The following is a 10,815-nucleotide window of genomic DNA, read 5'->3' as shown; positions in this document are numbered from 1 at the left end:
GCACAGTTTCTTTCTGTACTATGGAAGCGTGCATGCACAGTTTCTTTGGAAGATGAGTTGACTTACTGAAATGATAAATGTTCATGCTTTTTAATTCGGTCATTTATAAGATTTCTTTTGTTCATTATAACATTAATTATATTATCAAAAGCTATAAATGACTCTTAATATGATCTGGTTAAAAAAATAATGGCACAGCTACACAATGAGGTGTCATATAGCCATAAAACGAAAGATAAGGGGCATTAATGCCTAGGCTCATCCTCAAAGATTTTTTTTTCTTTTCTTTTTCTTTTTTTTTTTTTTTTGAGACAGTATGCCCCCATGTACCGCTGACTGGCTTGGAACTCATTGTGTAGACCAAACTGACCCTGGGTTCAAAGAGCTATGATGGCATTGACCTCCTGATGTGCCACTATGTCTGGCTCTACTCTTCAGACATCTTACTGAATGGGGAGGGGAAAAAAAGCTGTATAAATGTTTATGACATGCCAGTATAATTATAAGAAAATTAATTGTGTATGTGTATGTGTAAGTGTACATAAACATGTACACAGTAAAACATCTTTATTATTCAATATGCATTTACTCTTAAAGAATATGAGTAAAAAGGAGACTAATTTTAGAGAGACTGAAGAAAAAGGACTGGAAGATTGAAAGTCTGGGAAGCTACACTGCCTTGTGTTTATATTTAAACTCCTGTAGTGGCTCTGTGTTTCTGTTTAAATCTTGTCCTTCTTGAAGCATTTACAGATCCTTAGAAAGTTGATACCTTGATACAGAGAAGTCCCACTTATCCTTGCTTCTGGTGGTAATGTTTTATATCACTCTAGTATAGTACGAAAACTATGACACATGATGAAGTGTGCATACTTTTCTCAAATTACATTGGTGTTGACATATATTCACTGTGTGTTTATATGTTATACACCTCCAAGACCAAATTTTACCACATCAGTTTTATAATCGTTAACATAGTCAACGTACACAACTGTCCTCTCACTGCAAAAAAATCTCTGGATCATCCTGTAATAGTCATATTTGTCATCCTAATCTCAAGCCTTAAAAAGCATATACTCTTCCTTTTCATTGTATTATTATTATTTAAGTATATAGGTGTTTTGCCTGAAGGGATGCCTGCTCACCATGTGAGTGCTTGATGCTTATAGAGACTAGAAAAGGGCTCTGGATCCCCTGAAATTGGAGTTGCAGATGTTTGTAAGTTGCCATGTAGGTGCTGGGAATCACACCTAGGTCCTCTGGAAGAACAGTGATATGTTGATAAGGTCAGCAGAGTTTGTTAGCAGAGTCAGAAAGAAGAGTCCAGAGAAGGAGGGAAAGCAAGATGTTAAGTATACTTATATAGAATTCCTGATATGGCCGGACGGTGGTGGCGCACGCCTTTAATCCCAGCACTTGGGAGGCAGAGGCAGGCGGATTTATGAGTTCGAGGCCAGCCTGGTCTACAGAGTGAGTTCCAGGACAGCCAGGGCTACACAGAGAAACCCTGTCTCAAAAAACCAGAAAAAAAAAAAAAGAATTCTTGATATGATTGCCTGAAGCATAGAGTTTGCTGTGGTGGATAAAACTGAAGGGAAAGATTTTGGAGAAGAAAAGTTTTGGACAAAGAAATTTCAGAATACCTATTAGGTATCTAATTGGAAAAAAAAAACTGCAGATGCCTGTATCTTGAAACAAAGGAGATGGACTGGAGATTTAAGTTTGGGAATTGAAAGAGATTAGATCAAGTGGCTTCATAGAAAAAGGGTAGAGAGCTGCGGCCCCAAGACTATTTGAGGCACTACAGAGTTTAAAATTTAAAAGTTGGGTAGTAAGGAGCCAGAAAAGTAAACTTCGGTTGACCTGATTGAAGAGAAAAGGAGGCTAGCTGGGCAATGTCCTGGAAACCAGATAGGGAAGAAAGTATTCCAAAGACTTCTGTCTAATGCTGTTGACAGTTAAAGAGGAAGACTAGTAATTATCATCATTTTTGCCAGTGTGGAGTTAGAATTCTAGTAAGAACTGCTCTGAAGATGTGGCAGTAGTAGTGGGAGATCTGATTGGAAAGGATCAAGAGAAAGGGGGAGAAGCTAGAAATAAGCAGAAAGCACTTGAGAAACTGTGCTGAAGAAATGGTGGTAAAGAGAATGAGAGGTTGGCAAACAATTTTTTTTTTTATATTGAAAACTGAAAATTTTGTAGGGGCTGAGTGAGGGAACTTTTGATGGGGGCAGGAATAGGTGGTGAGTGAGAGTGGAGTCTGACTAGAAGACTGGGCTGTCTAACTCAACAGCGGATGCAGTAATGGAAGGGCTGAGAATATTTGGGCACAGATGTACTTAGATGTGTTTGTGAGCTTACAGAAATTTGTATTGCTTCTCTATTTCTCAGTAAAATGGGAAATAGAGTCAGTGCATGAAAGAGGAAGGAATGGGAGATTAAAGAACAAAGGGTATAAAGTAGTTGTGTAGGAGAGGGAGAGTAAATAAAAAGGTATACTTGTTAAGTATCATTACAGGGTCACTTGACATTTCTGGTCCTGAATTTAAAGAGAAAGTAATCATTAACAAAGACTCTCCAGCCACAGGAACTGTGTAAGTACTTAACATGGAATAGGCAGAGAATTGGGTTGGTACCAGTTTTAGCCAAGATCAACAAAGTATAAAGGAGGAAAACTTGTTAACATTTTGTACAAGACAGGGAAGTAATAAATGGTCGAATAAGAATTTAACCTTAGTTAAGATGGGGATTGAGACAGCAACAAAAGAGAAGGTGAGAAGTAGTGGCGGTAGACAAAGCAGGTGTGGTGGCACAAACCTACAGGCTCAGCACTTAGGAGGATGTGGCGGGAGAACTGCAAATTTGAGTTCATTCTGGACTACATAGTGTGTCAGTAAACCAAGATGAGTAATTAAAGGGAGTGAACTGATAAAGCATGGTGCTTGATGTATATATAGTTACATTCATTAAATATGTATATATATGTGTGTGTGTAATGTATATATAGTTACATTCATTAAAATTAACACATTTTAAGCTTTGACCATGGCCTAAGTGGCTAAAATAACATTGGAATTAAATTAACTCAGATTAAGTTTTGAGTGTGGGTATTAGTGGGTAAAATAAAATTAGAGTAGCATCATGGGAAGAGAGACTGTCAAGGAATACAAAACAAGGATTAGGGGAGGGAACAAGGATAATGGAAACAAGTGGAATGCGCAGGCAGCTGTAGCCGTGAAGAAGTAAGTGGAGCGTTTGAGAGGTAATTGGAACAATAGTCTGGTGGCAGTGGAATTCAAGCGGAATGTTTTCAGGGAGGAGGAGACAGAAATGTGTGGAATGGACACAGGATACTTGTTCTTCCTTGTAGTAAGAGGAGCTGGGAAAGTAAACATAGCACACAAGGAAGCAAAAATAAAGGAAAGCCAAGTCACAGACAAATGTCATATATGGATGGAGGCATAGACAGTAGGAAGAGTGGATGCTAGTAGCAAAACTAATGCAATTTGGAATTGAAGGCTTTTTCCTTCCTGTTTGATGTCTTTGCAAGTCTTCTCTCTTTTAGAATCATATACAACTTAAAACATTCTCTGTATTTGACCATCTAGAATTTTATCCTAAAAAAATGAATGCCAACTGCTGTAGTAGCACATTCCTTTAGTCCCAGCGCTTGGGAAGCAGAGGCAGGTGGATCTTTGTAAGTTCGAGGCCAGCCTGGTTTACATAGTGAATTCCTGGACAGCTAGAGCTACATAGTGAGACTTTTGTCAAAACAAAACAATGCCATCCTTAAGACATTAGCCGAGCTGGGCGGTGGTGGTGCACGCCTTTAATCCTAGCACTTGGGAGGCAGAGGCAGAGGCAGGTGGATTTCTGAGTTCGAGGCCAGCCTGGTCTACAGAGTGAGCTCCAGGACAGCCAGGACTACATAGAGAAACCCTGTTTCGAAAAAAAAAAAAAAAAAAAAAAAGACATTAGCCGAGAGTTAATCTTGCCATCTACAAGGTTAGCAGGGTATAATTTAATTTTCCCAGGATTGATTGTGAACATTAATAAGGATTTTTGTAGTAGCTGCCCAGTTATTTCCTCCATTCAATTGTAACTTTGGGCATTAAGCATAGAATAATGTCCGGTTTCCCTCATAAGCTTGTCTCCTTCCAAGTCTCTTAGGAATATCTAAGTCAGAGAAAAATAACAGCTGTAAAAAATAAGCAGAGAGCTGTTTCATTTCTTTTCCAAAGTTTGTTCTATAATTTAATCCCTGCCTTTATTAATAGTATCTTTAATTTTTTTATATTTAAGAGAACATTTTGCTTTACAGATGCCCTTTGTATATGTCAGCTAATATTTGTTCTAGTTATGACTGTTTGAACATTAAGTGTAAAAAAACCAAATTCAAGTAGCCTTACACAATAAGCAAACCAACCAGTTTTGCACAGCCAGAAGTAGAGGCAAGGTAGGCTTCCAGGTTGGTCAGTGAGTTCATTAATGCAAACTCAGAAGATTCCAGATTCTTTCTGTTGGTCCAGTCCACTTTGCATAGGAAAGAAAGAACTTTATGTTCTAAAGCAATAGTTCTCAACCTTCTGAATGCTACAACCCTTTAATACAGTTCCTCATATAGAGGTGACCCCAACCATAAAATATTTCATTGTTACTTCATAACTGTAATTTTGCTACTATTATGAATTTTAATGTAAATATCTGATCTGCAACCCTAGAGGGCTCACAAACCTATTTAGGTTGAGAACTACTGTTCTAAAAGATGAAACAGGCTGATTTCCTCCTAAAAGAAAGGACAGACATAATTAGAAACCACCAGAAAATCTTATACCTACTGATCTGATTCTCTTTCATCTCAGAATCAATTTATGGCAGTGAGATAGGCCCATTATTGAGCCAAAGTCAGTTCTCCAAGTTGCTGTCACTCAGTTGTAGAGTAAATATTCATAGTAACAATCATAATTTCTATTACAGTTTCTGCCTTGGTTGTGTTCTAGTGTCTTGAAGCTTTTTAATGTAGGGGGAGATATTTAGAAAACAGCGCTTCATCCGGCTTGTTCCTGGGCAGCTGCCATGTTCCCACTCTGACCTGGGCTCTAGCTAGCTAGATGCACAGGCCCTGGCACCCATGAGACGCCAGTATGGGGGATGGCTCTGCCAATCCCCAACGCTGCATCCACAAAGCTTGGCTGAACCCCAGACAATATCTGCCATCCTTGCAGTACCTGGTAGAAAGAAGACTCTTAAAGCTTAATGGTTATCTAAAGGATTTATATATTTAGAAATGCTCAATTAACAAGATGTCCACACAATTAGAGTTGTTACCCAATATCTAACCTTTGGATAGAAGTTGCTACCCAGGACAGCTTTCGACCCATCTGTGGTTCTCCATGGTTACTCCCACTCTCCTCCTTCTCCTCCTTACTTCTCCTCCTCCTCCCCTTCCTCTCTTTAACCCCTCCCCTTCCTCTTTTTCTCCCCTCCCTTTCCTCTCTTCTTCTCCCAGCTCTACCTCCTCTTCTACTGCCTAATCACGGAGCTCCTAATCACTGGGAATACAATGTCGCAGAATAAATATCCTGCTACATTTTAATGTTTTTATAATGAGCCAAAATACCTTTGCTTCTGTTTTGTTGCTTTAGTTGCCGTGGTCATGGTTTTCTATCGTGTAAAACAATACAACACTTAGCAAGCATTCCTTTCTGAACAGAGAATGCTGACACAGTGAGAAGGTATGAGGTAGATTGCAAATTTGTAGCTTCTTGTAACCAACATCCTTAACCTTTCACCAGCAGATAGTTGGCTTAGCTACCATTTCAATGGAGGCTTTCTGTCTCTTTTTCCCTCTCTGTTAAAAGTTGCCAGCACTGAGCCAAAATAAAAAGCAAGCTGTGCTAGGACTGAGGTTCTCCTTCTAGCTCCACTGCCTTCCAGTGATATGTGATCATAGCAAACCACTCCGTCTTCTAGACCGTTCCTTACCCCATGGCTCATGAGCCAGAGAGTGCTACATCTTACCAAGCATTCTTATTGAATTGAATAAGCCGAGGTGAAAAAAAGTAAAAAATATAGTAGTATGTAGTTAAAATTTTTTAAGCTAACAAAAGAATGAAAGTTACAAGAAAGAAACCTTAATAATCTGAGAGATATTGTTTCTAATAAATAATTATTTTTAGTTTCTGAATGTCTAAGATAAACTAAATATAATACTAAAGAGAAAATAAAAATGGAATGTGAATTGCTTCTTTGAAATAAAGACAGTTGTATCATAGATCAACCACTTGAATACTTGATTTTAATTAGTGTGTATACTAAATATTTCTTACAATTTTTACTTTAAAATATTGCCCTAGCCAAGCATGGTGGTACACACCTTAAATCCCAGAACTTGAGAGACAGGCAGGCAGATATCTGAATTCAACTACAGAATGAGTTCCAGGACAGCCAGGGCCACACAGAAACCCTGTCCCAAAAGACAAAAAACAAACTCTGTGTATGTGTAGTGTATGTGTGATGTGTGATGTGTGTGTGTGTATTTTTTTCATTCCCCTGACATTTTTAAAAGTTTAATTTTTTTTAAATCCCCTTCCAATGGAGGGAAGTGGATACAAACCCACCCACAAAACTTTCTACCCAAAATTTGTCCTGCATACAAGATGTGCAGGGATAAAGATGGAGCAGAGTTTGAGGGCATGGCCAACCAATGACTGCCCAACTTGAGACCCACCCCATGGTAGAGAGCCAGCCCTTGACACTAGTAATGATATTCTGCTATGCTTGCAGACAGAAGATAAATGTCCTCTGAGAGGCTTCATCCAGCAGCTGATGGAAACAGATGCTGAGACCCATAGCCAAACATTAGGCAGGGTTCTGGGAGTCTCTTGGAAGAGTGGGAGGAAGGATTGAGGGAACTGGAGGTAAGGTTAAGGATACCATAAGAAGATCTACAGAGTTAAATAATCTGTGCCCATGGGGGCTTGCAGAGACTGAACCACCAACCAAACAGCATGCAGGGGCTGGACCTAGAACCCCTACACATATGTAGCAGATGTGCAGCACGGTCTCCGGTAACAAGTGAAGCAGTAGCTGCCTCTGACTCTGTTGCCTTTCCTTTGGATCGCTTTCCCCTAGCTGGACTGCCTTGTCTGGTCTCAGTGGGAGATGATATGCCTAGTCCTGCTGCATCTTGATGTGTCAGGGTGGGTTGGTACGGGGGGTGGGGTGGGGGTGTGTGTGGGGAGCTTTCCTTCTCAGAGGAGAAGGAAAAGAGGGAACTGGGGGAGGGCAGAATGAAGGTGGGACTGGTAGGGGCTGCAATTGAGATGTAAAGTGAATATGTAAATAAATTAAGGAAAAAATAATAAAATTTAAAAGCTTTTTTTTAAAAAAAAGTCACCAGTAGAATAGATTGTAAGCTGCATTGCTTTATGTGGTTTATCTCCTGGAGGGCTACCTTTATTTATCTCAGCAGTTGACTGTTGTTTGTTATGTGCAGTGTTCTTTTTCTTTCTCAGAGCTTTGTTGTTTTGAGGTCTCACACTGAAAAACAGCAAGTTTGTTGTTAGTACTAAAAAGATAAAATTTTACCTCTAACTCCGAAATGTAAAACTTTGTATTTGAAGATGGATGGAAATAGGATAACATGAAGAAAATTGACTTTAAAAATTACTTAATTTATTCATGTCTTAGGTTAACATGTTGATTCTGAAGATATTAATTGTAGAATATCAATACAGCTTTATTATCTTAACTGCCATTAGGGGACCAAGGCATATATGCTTCTTGAATTGACAGTATTGTCAAGCTGACAGTATTGACCTTTTGTTTGTACAGTGTTACCTGGCAAAATAAATTCCAAAATTCCAAAAGGACCAGTCTTCACTGCATGCTTTTCTTTTACATAGGAGGTTCTATATTAACTATATAGGTATTGATGAAAAAGAGGAGCTAACATGTGTTGGCTTTGCTACCACTTAAAAGCATACAAAGGATTTAACATTTATATAATCTAATTTTCCCTTCAACCTGATAAGAGGTTTTAGTATTCCCATTTTCTAAAAGAAAATATTGAAATTTAGAAATTAAGTAAACATGAAATCATGTTTCTGTCTTTCCCTCTCTCCAAGAAGAAATCTATGACAATTCTCTTGTTTTTTATTCATAATGTACCTTTTAGCCTTGGAATGCACTAATAATTTGACCATCCTTTTTAGCAGTTTGTGATAGGCCTTTTGTGTGAATCAGTATCTTTGTTTATTCTCTGAGGCCTTCCTTGAACTTAGAATAGTGTGTAGTCTCAAAAGTAGTGGGTTTTCCTCTACCATTTTTTTTCTAATATTGCCCCATTTTTGTTTGTAAGTATCCATTGTACATATGTTATATTGTTAATACTGTCCGCACGGGTCATTGAGTCTGTTCATTTGTGGAGAACTGTCACACTCTGTTTCTTTCAGGGTTTTTTTTTTTGTCCCCCACCCCTTGGAACAGTTTTATTCCATGTTTTCGGGTTTACTGATTTTTTTCCCCTCCCACTCTCTCTTCTTTTCTGTGGAGTCTCACTGTGTAGCCCAGGACTGCCTGGTGTTTATCATATAGTCCAAGTTTGTCTTGAACATGCAGTCCTTTTCTGTCAGCTTCCCAAGTACTGAGATTACAGGCATATTCCACCATGCCTTTGCTGAAGGAGCTAAAATCTGGTATTGTATCTCAGTCTCTTAGTATTGGCAGAGAAATGGAAGAAAGAAAAGAGTACATGTAGAAGCATGTGCTTTGCAACAAAGTCAAAGCCATGTGTTAAGAAACCTTACCTGTTTTTAGTTCAGTCTTACCTGGTTCTAGAACAAATAAGTCTTGACATGTGCTGTATTCTAGGAATTGCATGTGGGCGTATTGTCCAGTAGATTTGCAGCCATCTTGTAGTTCGAGCATCCCAAGTTAATGGCTTCTGGGCTAAGATTAGTTGGGAGACTGACTAGGATTCAGGAATCCAGATTTCTACCAAGAGGAGTTTTAGCATCGGATAAGGTGCCCCAGGCTCTAATGACATGAAGAATCATGCTTTCAGTCTTACATGATGCTGTTTTGTTTTGTTTGTTTGGTTGTTTGGTTTTTGTTTGTTTTGTTTTTGGCTCGTTTGGCTCTTTTCCTGCTTTTGGTTTGCTGTGGGATGCTCATGAAATTTGAGGGCTCAAGGAATCTCTCCCTCAGAATATTAAAGGGAACAGAAAGTAAGTCCAGATGAAATAAGTCCTGGAACCATTTGTTTTTCTGAACCTGAGCTGAAGTCTTTGGGGAGAAGGGCAAAATAATTTATTATTCTTATTTTCAACCAGGATTGCTGATATTTTCAGGTGAAGATAGAGACTCTAACAGTAATAAAATGATTTGAGCCAGAACGGCTTCTGTCAGCTACCTTCCTCAAACACTTGTGCTGGCAGCTGCTCTCCGTGTGGCAGTCCAGAAGTTCTTTTGTGTTTTTACTGCTTTGGATACTCAGGTTTTAATGCTGACTTCCTGAACTTTTTAATTTTTACAAAATAAGGACATTACTACACTTACACCATCTACAAAGTATGTTTATAATAAATAGGAATATGAAAATGTCCATTCCACTCAGGAAGCTGCTAAGATGACCAAGTAAGTCTTTGTGGGCCTGTGCAATGGTACCCTTAGCCCCTGAATAATGGAATATGTTACAGTAGAAAACAGTGGGACTAAAACAAACAAACAAACAAAAAATTCAGTCACTTATAGTTTAGCTTGACTGTGTATAACTTTGTAAACTTGAGGAAACTAGTTAAACTTAAGATATATTTTTCCATATGAAAAAGATCATTGTATATTTGGAAGGTATGGGGAAATAGATACTGTCTGCCCTACATGTTAGTAGATGAAGGTCACAACAGAGGTATGAAAGTAGTTTTGGAAATGTGTAATTATACAACACAAGTGTAAAAACCGTTTATAAAATTAGATCAGCTTAATCAAGTCTTGCTTTTAACTGTGGATTTAGCTTCTCATCTAAATATTGTATTCCTTTTATAGCTGATAGTTTTGAAAAAATGAAAAATAATGTCTAGGTTAGAAAATGGATGTAAATACCTTGGCGTTTTTGGCAGAAGATGTAACCCAATATGAAAGAATGAAATATTTTTAATGTTATTTTTTTAAAAATTATTTGAAAGTGTTTATCTTTTTAATTCCTCGTCTTTAATATCTTTTAACTGTTGAATTCTGTGACATTGCATGTGAAGTTTCCACCTTGGATTATCAATAAAAAATTATTATTGTTGTTTTCTATATGTATGCAATATGTATGTATGAGTGTGTGGGTCATGTTCCTATATACATACATGCTAAGGCCAAAGTGGCACTGGGGTGTCTTCCTGTATGGCTCTCAATCTGTTTCCAAACCAGAAGCTCACAGAAGCTCACAGTTTAGGGTAGCGGGGCTGATCAGAGAGCTTTTGGGATCTGACTTTCTGTTCTCCAATGCTGGTGTTAGGGGTATGCACAGCTGTACCCGGCTTTTTGTATGAATGCTAAGGATCCAAATTCAGGTTCTTATGCCTTCTTACTACCAAACTATCTCTCTGGCCCTAAAAATTAAAACAATCCAGTTGCTTATTGTCTGATTCTGAACTGATTCTTCTTCTAATTAGTATGTATGTATTCAGAAGAATGCAAACTAACTTAATATAATGCTAGTATGAGTATAATTAGGAAGTTAAACTTGTCAAAATGTAAAGCAGTGATTGAAGTATGAATGTAATATTTTGGTACCTTCAAAATTATTCATAAAATTCTGCTGTA

General features: G+C 38.1%; 1 protein-coding gene and 1 pseudogene across 1 annotated transcript in view; both read left to right on the top strand.

Moving 5' to 3' along the window:
- Positions 1 to 10,815, top strand: part of Glce (glucuronic acid epimerase) — a 70,026-nt gene that overhangs the window by 9,247 nt on the left and 49,964 nt on the right. The gene's annotated exons all lie outside the window — the stretch shown is intronic.
- The window catches only part of LOC114631908, a 32,104-nt pseudogene that overhangs the window by 9,371 nt on the left and 11,918 nt on the right, over positions 1 to 10,815 (top strand).

This window comes from Grammomys surdaster, unplaced genomic scaffold, assembly GCF_004785775.1.
Source record: "Grammomys surdaster isolate TR1022 unplaced genomic scaffold, NIH_TR_1.0 368, whole genome shotgun sequence".
In the NCBI taxonomy this organism is placed as follows: Eukaryota; Metazoa; Chordata; class Mammalia; order Rodentia; family Muridae; genus Grammomys; species Grammomys surdaster.
Note: the sequence above shows the minus strand (reverse complement) of the source record. Positions and strands in the feature narration are given on the sequence as shown.